This window comes from Myiozetetes cayanensis, unplaced genomic scaffold (assembly GCF_022539395.1).
Source record: "Myiozetetes cayanensis isolate MyiCay16 unplaced genomic scaffold, myiCay2020 scf1, whole genome shotgun sequence".
In the NCBI taxonomy this organism is placed as follows: Eukaryota; Metazoa; Chordata; class Aves; order Passeriformes; family Tyrannidae; genus Myiozetetes; species Myiozetetes cayanensis.
In genome coordinates, this window is record NW_026086604.1 from 34,015,510 (window position 1) to 34,027,615 (window position 12,106).

The 12,106-nt window shown below is 40.4% G+C and overlaps 1 long non-coding RNA gene across 1 annotated transcript in view; it reads right to left on the minus strand.

Moving 5' to 3' along the window:
• LOC126638839 (uncharacterized) overlaps window positions 1-12,106 on the minus strand; it is a 40,510-nt gene that overhangs the window by 24,809 nt on the left and 3,595 nt on the right. The window contains exon 2 of the long non-coding RNA XR_007628701.1: window positions 8,276-8,993. This is a non-coding gene — a long non-coding RNA (uncharacterized LOC126638839). The remainder of the gene's footprint in view (window positions 1-8,275; window positions 8,994-12,106) is intronic.

Here is a 12,106-nt window from a genome sequence, read left to right on the forward strand (position 1 = left end):
AATGTGGAACTAATTGTGTTTATTCAAGATAATTATGAAACACAAATGACCATTACTTACAACAAATCCCCTGACAGCTAGAGTTTGACTCATGGGGCCAGGATCAAACCCAGGAAAGAAAGGCCTTAATGTTAAGTTATACTGTCCATATGGACACCACATATCAGCACTAACTATTGCAGTTATTGCTCAACCCTCTGTGCTCTTATATCCAACTAGTGTTCAGTACAGAATAGCCACATCTGCTGACACTGAAGAGGAAAGGCACATGTGAATGATGAGTACCTAAGAAGGGAGATCCTGTTGGGGTGAAAAGTTCTGAGAAGTGCAACCACAGAACCTCTCTGGCCATTAAAGCAGAAGTTCATAGGAAAATGAACCAGATTTGCTGCACCAGTGATAGGCATTTAATCTCATCAGACAATGGGATGCACAAAGCAAATCTAAATATATGGCTATTAATTCCACCATCAAGAACAATGCTCTGCACATTGCACTGGTGTTCATCCTAAAATGTTTTGTCAAGCCATTCCTACATATCCATGCAACTTCATCCTTGAATAAGAAGACAAGAGGAATACAGTGCAATGCAGTGTTGCAATTGCATAAAGGTGGATGGAGAAAAAAAGTAATGAAAATTTCATACTGAAAAAAATTAAGAAAATTGATAGATTAAAGGAATTAGGTATAATCTGATTTACTGGGTTTTTTCTTTTCTTTTCTTTTCTTTTCTTTTCTTTTCTTTTCTTTTCTTTTCTTTTCTTTTCTTTTCTTTTCTTTTCTTTTCTTTTCTTTTCTTTTCTTTTCTTTTCTTTTCTTTTCTTTTCTTTTCTTTTCTTTTCTTTTCTTTTCTTTTCTTTTCTTTTCTTTTCCTTTCTTTTCTTTTCTTTTCTTTTCTTTTCTTTTCTTTTTTTTTTTTTTTAATGGTGCACTGAAGTGTGATTTTTAATTGATCTAGGAGTTTACTCTAATAATATTCAAATGGATCATTATTGCTGTTGCTGTAGTTGAATTGTTTTTGCTTTGGACAGAAAAAAAAAAAAGGAGTTATTTAGACTACCAAAAATGTATTAACATGTGGTTCTCACACAGAGAGGTCATTTATATACTTAACAGTGTGAAAACACAATGTAGGCTGATTTGCTTTTGTTGATTTTATTTTCTGGTGACGTACACAAAACCTAAAGCTCAGTAAAGTCCGAAAGAAAAACAAGCAATTTCTTTATTGACTTTAGATCTTTCTTGCCCATATGGATGAGGGCACACCTTGGTGAAATCCTGGACCTTACATCACTGTGAGTTTTGGTTCAATGGTCACTTAACATGCCATGTATGTAGCTTATGTTCAATGTTATATATCAGGATTCAGTGTTGGTTTCAAAATTCCAGGAAAAAGAGTTAGAACTCGTGCACTAACACAGAGTTACTGAAGAGGGTTGAAAATCATCATCAAGTACATTGTGGCTGAAAAATGCCGGCAGCTCAGTGGGACCAGAAAAGGCACACAGGTTGGATCTTAGCAGTCTGGATCCCTGTTAACTAAGTTCCCATCTTTCAGTCTTGGTGATTTTTTTCCCGAGGAAAGAAAACCTCCACTTACTTCAGTGTTTAATATGGCCAGAAGAAACTGGACCGAGATCTCAAACTAATTGTCAAAAATTTTACAGATGGTTCATCACACCTCCTGTTGTTTTTCAGTTTCAGAAAACTTCTACTGTAACATTTCTACTTTGATTTTTATTTCTCATATAATGGGCAATATAGCTATAAGAAGAGAAGATTATTTTAAAAGAACTAGGAAACCTCAGAATGAGCAAAAAGCTTCAGAAGGGTTTGAAAAATTTTCCATGGGTTTCCATTTAATAGCTTTAAACTATGTTTTTCTTGGACTCAAACCTACTTTTTTTCATTGACTTCAGTACAGTCAGCTCAGACTGGGGGATCAGTCCCTCATAGCAACAGGACTTTTCTGTGCCTGTTACAAGGACCAGCCTGTGCTGAGTTCACCAGTTTCCCAAACAACGTTTTTAGCCAGAAGGAAGCCTTACCCCTGTGCTATGGGGACACTTCTTTCTTCTACTGCTGCTTTTAATGGCACAGGTTGAAAGGATATGCAAGAGAAAGAAGGGTTGAAGGAGAAGGCAAATAGCATCCTGGGGTGGGCAGTTTATACTCATAAGGGCTCCCTAAATCTCTTCTCCAGAGCAAGGAAAAAAAGTGGGAATTAATTTTATGGGAGCTGAAAAATAATAACAACAACAACAACAGCTCGACAAGGTCTCCCAAGCAGTAAATGAGATCTCTCAGCAAAGGAAAACCACAGCTTGGTGAGCTTGATGACCAAGCTTACATTTGAGTGGACTGGATTCTCAGAGGTGGCTGCAAACAGCTTCTAGTGATGCCAGTTAACTTGGCAGAACTGGAGAGAAAAGGACCTTTTCCAGTCTTCCTTTCCTCAGTGATCATACCCCATTAAGGGTTAATGAACTGCCTGCCCAACTTCCCGGCCGTAACCACCCTGCTGTCCTCTCAGCCACCAGATGATCCCTCCAACAAGCCATGGAGGTGAGAGTTCATTGACAGAGGTGGGTGAGGTTAAAGATAATAAGAGTCTAAACATCCATAGGGAGTTCAGCTCATGTACAAAGTCATAATTACATAAGCCATTATCATTGTATGGGTGAAAAGAAATTGCTGCAAGCAGGGGTAGAAAACATTTGCAAAGACAGGCTTAAGAAAGAAGGATGGAAAATAGACTTTCTCTAGTGGATACACCATGGCTTTAGCTAGGATATAAAATAAAGATTGTTTGGTTATTCAAGTAGAAACCTGTTAAATGGATAACCTTGTTGCAACAAATTTTAATTTTTTTAGCAGGTCCGTTCTTTCAACAGGTACGGAGTCAAGCAGCCTCTGCTATTTTTAACAAATGTATTTTAGAGGCACAGGAAATGCCACTGAGGATTTAAACCCCCAGTAAGCTACACACAGGCAGTATTTGTAGTACACTGCTTGCTGCTTTTACAAGCTGGACAAACCTCACACATTATGGACCAAATTATGCCCTTGGATGAGTATGCCTGATTCCCACTGCTGTCAATGTGGCTGTCATCGAAATCTGTGGGACATCAGCTCGAGCATCCAAAGAGGAACCTGGCCTAAAATCTCCTGTGCTCATGTTCCTTGTTACTTAGATATTTCTCATGTCTACTTGACTTACCGTCTTTTTTAATTGAGGCAAAATAACCACATTTAAAGATATTCTTCAAAAAATAAAATATAAAAGACCTCTAGTGCTATAATGGTTTTATTTGTGATTGTAAGTAATGGATGTTCCTCATCCAAGGTTTCCTTGAAAAGCCATTATATAAGTGAGTTTACAGAAATCTGGTGTGTCTGCTTTTTTTTTTTTTTTTTAACTTTTGGACAGGCCTGGATGATCTCTTCTACAAAGTGAGCAAACATGGTCATTTCACCACAAGTTTTACTCTGCCAGTCCTCAGCTGCCCATAAGTTGCTGCCCTCCCCAAAGAAAATGACTCAAAGGAGACATTCAAGAAACATTCCACTGCCTCTGTGACACAAAATCAACGCCCCTCTTCACTCAGGTGGCCTGTCTGGGAATAAAGGATTGTCTGGATGAAATAACTTGCAAATGTAAAATACCAGGAAAAGCCAGTTTGGGATGTAGCCCCCATGAAAATCAGACTGAACATATCTTATGCATTCCCAATGGGTACTACTGTGGGGAATGTGGACCTGGGTGACAACAGAAAGGATAGTGCTAAGGGCCAGGTCCTCTGGAATATTCCCACTGACCCCTGTGAATGTCACCTGGTGCCCTGGCCACCTCTCTGACTTTCATACCAGGTTCAAGATTTACTTCTCTCTGCACGGTTCCGTTGAATTTATTCCTAGGCAGCTAGATGGAGTGGTAAATTTATACATGCATTCAGCATTGTCATAGTCATATCTTGCCTGAGGGCATATTGATCCTTGTTACCATATTGACTTGATGCTTCTACATCTGCCAGCAATAGGTCTACACGGTTTTTTTTTATATGAAGATTGCACATTTTCCTTCCCCTGCCCCAGATCTCCTTCCACACAGTTTCCTTTTATTAAGGTGAAACAGTTTTGGTTTTTTTTAGTGCAGCTTTCAAAATGTGCCTGTGTTTACTCACATAAAGGTTTTGCAATTGTGGTTTAACCCCAGCCAGCAATTAAACCCACTCACCCCCACATGCAGCCACTCTCTCACCCCACCCTAGTGGGATGGGGGAGAGAATCAGAAGACTTAAAGTGGGAAAACTTGTGGGCTGAGTTTAAGACAGTTTAGTAGGTGAAGCAAAAGCTGCATGCACACAAGCAAAGCAAAACAAGGAATTCATTCACCACTTCCCAAGGGCAGGCAGGTATTCAGCCATCCCCAGGAAGCAGGGCTTCATCAGATGTAACAGTGACTCAGGAGGACAAACCCCATCACTCCGAATGTCACCCACTTTCTTCTTCCCCCAGCTCTATATGCTGAGCATGATGCCATATGGGATGAAATATCCCTGTGGTCGGTTAGGATCAGCTGTCCTGGCTGTGTCCCCTCTCAGCTCGTTGTGCACCTCCCATCCTGCTCACTGGTGGATGGGGAGAAGCAGAAAAGGCCTTGACTATGTGTAAGCACTGATCAGCAATAGTGAAAACACCCCTAAATTATCAACACTATTTCCAGTACAAATACAAAACATAGCCCCATACCAGCTACTATGAAGAAAATTAACTCTATCCCATCAAAACCGAGCACAGTAATGACAACTTTAATGAACAGAAAGAGTAAATCAAACAGTTGGAAATTAATTAGCAACAGAATTTCCTTTCTAAATTATAAATACACAGAAACCATGTGTTGTATTTGCTTTCCAGAGCAAAAGAAGCAAAGCAAAGGGGAAGTTACCTGTTTATTTATAATTAACTGAAGACTAGGGGACCACCAGCAACTTGGTCCTAGTGACTGATATGGTTGCAACAGCAGATTTGCCACCACAAGCAATTTCTTCTTCTCACTTATGTTCTCCACACAATTTCAACTATAAAGGTCACTAACCAAAAGCAGCTGCTAAAGTGGGTCCAAAATAGTTTTTGCTTAACTTTTAGCATTTACTTAACTGATTACTAGTTACAAATCTGACACACAGCAGACATAACAGTGCTCTCAAAGAGATTAAAGGATTAGTCACTCACTAGCTTAATCAGATTAATCAGAGATTTTGAACACAATATATAATTCTATCCACAGAGGGAATACATGATAGCCACATGCTAGCCTAATTTGGAAGGGATACTAGGGATGGACAGACCCAGACAAAAGAGGGTAAAAACAATTGCTACTTATCACAGGGATTTTTCTATGTACTGCCCTTGTAATACCAACATAGAGGCCTTATATTTTCTAGTGGAATTACAAATTTACAAAGTATAACACCATAGGCTAGTAGCCTATGCAGTTGTGCAGAATGACTAATATAATGCCCTGATATAAGCTTGATAACTGATATAAGCTTGTGATTGCTATACAGTAAACACATGCATTTATTTTTCCTTATTTATATTTCATTTAATTTTGTATTTGAAGCCTTGTTTTTAATTTGTGGGGACTCTGTAAAGTATTAAAAGCTTTGTGCCAAAATTGGAAATTTGATACAGTAAGTTAATCAAAAGTAGGAAGAAAAGAAAGGATTTGTCATCATCTGTGAGAGATGCCAAAGGTAGCATTTAAACATGGCTTTACCTGTGGAGAAATTAACTATTTTTAAAGAAAACATGCATTCCTCTTCCCCATTATTTGAATAAAGGGAAAAATGGAGTGGAATCTCAGGATATTGAAGCTGAGGTTTTCCTATAGTAGAAGTTACTTAACAACTGTAGTATTTCTACCAATAATTAATATAGGCAAATTATAGACAACACTGATATGAGCCCTGTTTTTACATGTAAAGAGAAAGAGCAAATAAAAATCAGTGTAACTGATGACATCTTCATCTATCACCCTCATCTTTCTTACTCCATTGCTTTTCATTTTCCTGATTTTTATCTCCATATCTGGGATAGTGACCTTAACAAGTTCCCTTAGCATTTTGGAAGGTGTCAGTCTCGTGTCTCAATCTTATCTGCCTGACATCCAGTCTTCAGAAAAGAAGCACTTTTAAGAAAGAAACAAACAAATTAATCTCCATGTGCTTCAGGAAAGACACTGTAGTTGGAAGTAGGCCAGGTTTTCACTCTGAAGGATGCTCTGTGCTTGGCAAAGCCCAGAAATGTGTGTCTGCAATGGTTCTTCTGCTAAGATTTTGAAATTTAATAATTACAGTTCTTTAAAGGAGGAACTGCAACTTAGTGGGAACACAGCAGCTAACAAGGAAAAACCGTGTTACCAGGAATTAAGTGTTTGTTATGCAGAAACCGCAAAACCAAAACGGAACTCTCGGAGAGAGAAACGCTCAAACTGTGCAATCTGGCAGCCCCTACCCGAGGTCATGCGTGTGGTACATGTATTAAATGAGTTGAGGTGAGTGTCTGTGCGACGTGCAGGCTGCCAGAACTCCCCTCTCCCTCTGCAAAGAGTTACTGTAGGATCGTTCTTTGCTGAGAGGACTCAACAAATCTATTTACAGTGGCCCACTGATAAGCTCAGCATTTGCCATTGCCTCTCTGGTGGCTGCCCTGCTCCCTCACCCAACAGGCCCCAGCCCCGGCACAGCTCCCTGCAGCCCATTCCTTTCCCCAGCTCTGACAGTCAGATTTCAGCCACGCAACCCGTGGCAACCAGAATCCCATCACTGCTCTCCGACAGGAGAAACACAGACACAAACACAAAGCTGCCTTTGGAAAAACAGCAATCGCGCGCTCAGGCTTTTGCTTTAAAGAGAGAAAGCGCTGAATTAAAAATGTGCCAAGAACAACCAGGATGGCATTGCTTTATTTTCACAAAGAAGTCTCTCCTAATTGCACATTAACTGTCTTTTCGCGAACAAACTTGTTTCCACCTAACGCTGACAGTCGCAGGAGCCCGAGTGTGTGTGTGTGCCGGGGGAAGGGGCGGGGGGAGCTGCTTTGTGGCAGCGTCTGTACGTCTCGTGCCTGCGCTGATGGAATTATTGTTTATTTTTTTAATTTTCAGAGGTAGGTTGATGACAGCTGAAGAAGACTGTATTTGCTGAAGAGCAGCATGATGGTAGAGAGGAGCAGAGCTCCTGAGGGAGATCTAATGGTGCCTCTCCTTCCTGCACAGAGATAAAGACTTATAATAAGCGTGTATGTTCACCATCTGGCTCTGTGCATGTGGTCCTTATGGAGGCGAAAGCAGCACAATCTGTAAATGATCAGGAGCCATCGCACTCTCTCCAGAGAATCCACGATGCAATCAAGGTGACAGATGGCATGGCCGCTGCTGTGGCCTCATGGAGAAGATCAAAATCACCTTCAATAAACTCTGACTGAAATGGGCATGAGCACCTCAAAAAAGTCAGTTTGTCAGTCAAACTGCGACAGCAAGCTGCATTGGGGAAACATAGCAGCCAGCTCTCTGTTTTCAATCGTTTCCGTCTGACTGAGCCTGAACTATGATCTTTCTCAAATTGTCCTTTCTGTTTAGCTGAAGCAGGCCAGCAAATTGCCAGATTCATAGCTTTATTGAAGGAAATTGAAAACATGATGTCCTCAATTCAAGGGACAAACAGCTGGCAGGTGCTTGGACACCCAAGCACATAAAATGGACCCCTAGTCTTTTGGACAAGTTTGTCCAACTTTTGTCAGAGTAAATATAGATATATAATAAAATAGATATAATAAAAACACAATTTAGGCAGGGTTTATCAGGCATTAGCTGACAGCAATTATATGGCTGCAAATGAACCTTGCGGTATGTATTAAATGCTGGGTTTTCCCATTTATGCTAAAAATTTCACATCTACTCCTAATTCCAGTGATTCCTGTTTCCCTGGTTTTGTATGAATATCTGACTACAGCATTTTTGCCATGACTAGTTATAAAATATAGGCATTCAGGACCCAATCCTGCAAGGATCCCAACACCCCTGACAAGGTGGATCAGCCTGCTGGGGTCAGACTCTCTGCAGCACTCTGTCCCTCCTTGGCAACCACCCACGCCACCAGCAGCCCGAAACGCCCAGTTTCCTCCCTCATACAGACAGGGTGCTACCTGCCAGGTGTTTTCTGTCATTTGTGCAACTGTGTGAGTAGCCAAGAGTCTTAGGTGAGCTTACCTGAACGTGGTGACAAAGAAAAGTATCCATTCCTTTATTTTTCCTAATTCTTTCTACTTTTTATACTTATTTTTTATGGTGACCTTTTACGGTGTCCTTAATTTTTATGGTTTCTTCTTTTTTTTTTTTTTTTTTTAGAGGAAGGAACTGTTTTCAAGTTTGCACATGAGGACTTCCAGGTTGAAGTTCTATTGCCAGGCTGAAGCAAGAAGGACACACTGAGAGGTGACAGAGGAAGTGAAGGGCAGCCTTCCTCCCGCCCGCAGGATCCTGCCCCGAGATCTTCCCGGCCTGCTTTGGTACAAGAAGTGGATCGACGTCTGCGTCCCTGCTCCGTGTGGCAGATGGTCACTGTCTTTCTCGGTTTGCTCGCTTGCATGTTTGGTTTTCTACCACCACATTTTAAAGTGTCCCTGTCGCCCTTAGCTTTTCCAGCTACTCATTTTTAGCTTCGTTACTCGTGAAATATTCTAGAAAGTCTTTTGGCCTGGTTCAAAGTCTGTTAACAGCAGTGAGTCTTTTCAACAACTTCACTGGGTCTGAATAAGTCCTTGGCACATACTTCTCTGTAAAACAGAGCATTATCAAAGGCAATTTTTTTTGTATTTTATTTTTTGATTAGGTGTGGACCATGGGTCACATTTTAAACTCCAGGTTTCTGTTCCATCTGACTGATTTTGCTCATACAGCTGACCATCCTGGCTTGCACATTTTATGCCTGCAAAACAAATAAATAGGTTGACTTTGCACTAGCTACCTCTGTTCCACTCTACCAACGTGACTTTTTGCATGCATGGGAGGAGAGCTATGCTCCCTGTCACCAGTACACAGGTGCCAAGAGACTGTGACAGAAATGGCCCAGTGTAAGCCTATTGTTTTGACCTGGCAAAATGGTATTTCACTGCTCCAGCACTCTGGGGGTTGGATAAAGAGGTAGTGGCAAAACCTTGATATGACAAAGAGGTGCTGCTAGAACAACGAGGAGGGAATTTTGGAGGTAAACTCCTGAGGGTTTCTGCTCTCTTGGTTGAGAAGTTTGATTTGGGATTACAAGGTGTTGCCCTGCTTTTTCCTGTTATGTGGTAACAGGGAGCACAGCAGACCAGGTGTATGAGCAACTTCTCCCAGAACTGAACCTTCTCACAGGTGACTGTGCTGCTAATGTCCAGTTCATCCAGGACAACAATCCAGGGAAACATCTGAGTATTGCAGGGGCATTTCCTATGATGCGATTTCCAAAATAGAGCTGATATAACAGCACAAAATAATAAATACAATATTATAACCTTGATGTTCTTGTGTGGACCTTGTCAAAACATTTGAATACGTGACATCTTTATTATGGCAACCAACCTGAGCGGTGAGACATTTAGACATTTGGTCACTAAGGTTTTGGAACTCGATTATTTTGAAAAATTAATGCACTTGCCATAATCAACACCAAACTGGGATCTCTCTAAATTGTAGATAAATCCCGGTAGTTTTCTGTTTTGGGCTACCTCCTCACTGTATTTTATTTTCTGTTTGTTTCTCATGGTGATCACAAAGGGAGTAGTAGAGTCTGCTTTGCTCCTGTGGTGAAGAGGGCAAAGTCCAAATCAGGTAACTTGGCTGACAAGCCCCAACCACAGCTACAGTGAGGAGAGCCCTTGTTGCAGAGTTTGTTTTCCCCTACCACAATCTTCAGTGGACCTCTACAAGGATGCTATCTCCTGTTGGAACAGGAGCTTGAAGGGGTCCCTGTGTGGGAAGATGAATGTGAAATCACCTTTAGAGACTGGTTTGAGCAGAATGAATGGGTTTGCTTCTTGTTTAGTGGGTGACAACGCATGACATGTAATGCACGGCACATTTCAATACAGACAAACGTTAGATCAATGGAGAGAAAGCCTGGCCCAATTGAAATTTGCCTCTGCATGGCTGAGAAATCTGGAGGTCTTTCCCCAACAGAGGGAAGTTGCACTTAATGCATAGAAATTTGAAGTAATATATTATGAGGAGGAGAAAAGGATAGGTTTCTAGATAATTGAATGAAGTGAAGGGAAATTTAGGGCCAGAAATGCTTTTGTCCTTGAATGTTCTTTCATCACATTCCAAATAGGGACTTTGTGTCATGGACCTGTGAATACAAAGACTGCTTTTAAATCTCTACGTCTTGCATGACTGACACTTACTATTCAGTAACATCTTTCAAGACATCCTTTGTGCACATTTATTTCAAAATAATGCATTGGACCTGTAAAATCTTATTGGAATATTTGCTGCAATTACACTCCTGTATTCTGTGATCAACCTTTAAGGTGATTGTTCCTTGTTTTAATATGACCTTATATCACAACAGCATAAATACAGTGAAAGTCACTGTCTGAAATGAAACAGCTTTTATTTTGTTATGTATTGATGGCAGGGACAGTTGATTGTAAAAGGAAAATGTTTTGTTTTCTGGAATAAAAATACAGAATTTGGAGCCTAGCAATTGTTGCCTGGGGAACATTTAATAATATTGCCATGCCTGCCATATACCAAGGAAATGAACTTCCAACAATGCCTAAAAAAGTGGGATCGTTCCTTACCCTCCTTTTGTTTGTTTGCAGGTTTTATCTCTTTGACCCTCATTCTAGTTACAGAAACATGTTGCTTCAATCTTTTTTACAAATCATTTAAAATGAAAGGAAATCAGGAGAACAGGAATATCAGCATCAAACAGCCCATTCTCTGGAGTGGAGTCTCTTCCATTGGCAGTTCAGGGCAATTTCCATTCCTGTTCCCTGGACAGCTTTATGGGGAAATGGGATGTTCTACTTCCCTAGTTATCATCACAGCAAAGGCAATGAAATACCCCCTTAAGAGGAGATCAACAGAGTCCAGTATCAAGAGCAGGAGGTTTCAATGGAGAAGAGAGGATGAGAAAATTGAAATAAAGGATTGATTTTGAACAACAACGCCAGTGCTACATACATATGACTCTCTTTCATCTAATGAATGTACCTCATAGAGGGGAAAAATAAGTCATAAACACAGCAGATATCTTGTGCATGTGAACAAACATGAATTTCTTGCATTCCTCTGTTCAGCTATCACCATGAAAGGGGAATGGCTATCACAATGCTCTACTGTCAATTTTTCTTTTAAAATTTCTGTGATATGTCATGTCTGAGTGGTGGATACACTGCAATCAGCAGTTTGAACTAAAATATAGATTAAATCAAACTACTATGGAGTGTCCATTTGAAAGTATTTGGGTTTGTTGATTAAAAATGCAAAAGTTGATATTGGTCAAAACCAGGATGTTTTTCATGCAATTTTTTCTTTTATGCATGTGGACACAGAATTACCATCCCAAAAAGGACACAGATACATTTGTGGACAGTATTGAATAGCTACAAAAAACATGTCCCTATTCAGAAAGGTCCATTTACACAGTGGTCCCAGCCTGATTTCTAATGATTATTTGAACATAAAATGCTGTAATTGCTCCTGTGATAGGAGAAAATTAGTGAACTCAGAATGGTTTAACTAAAATCAGAAACCAGGAGCTGAAAATATTCAGTTTGATTGCAGTATATTTCATGTTATTGAATGTACCACAGAGCCCTTGGACCGTTATGTCCTTGCATTACTATTTTAACAGCAGGGGCTACATCTGGGTGGTATGTAGGGTCTGCTCCTACCTACCTGCAGCTCCACCAAAGCCACAGAATGGAAGCCTGATAAGAGGAGAAGCATTGCTTTGTATGATAAAAGGTACTTTCTTTGTCTGGCAAACCACTCCTTTTGTATGCACATCAACCAGATGGCCATTTCAGTTTGTCTCCGGCTGTGAATCAGACA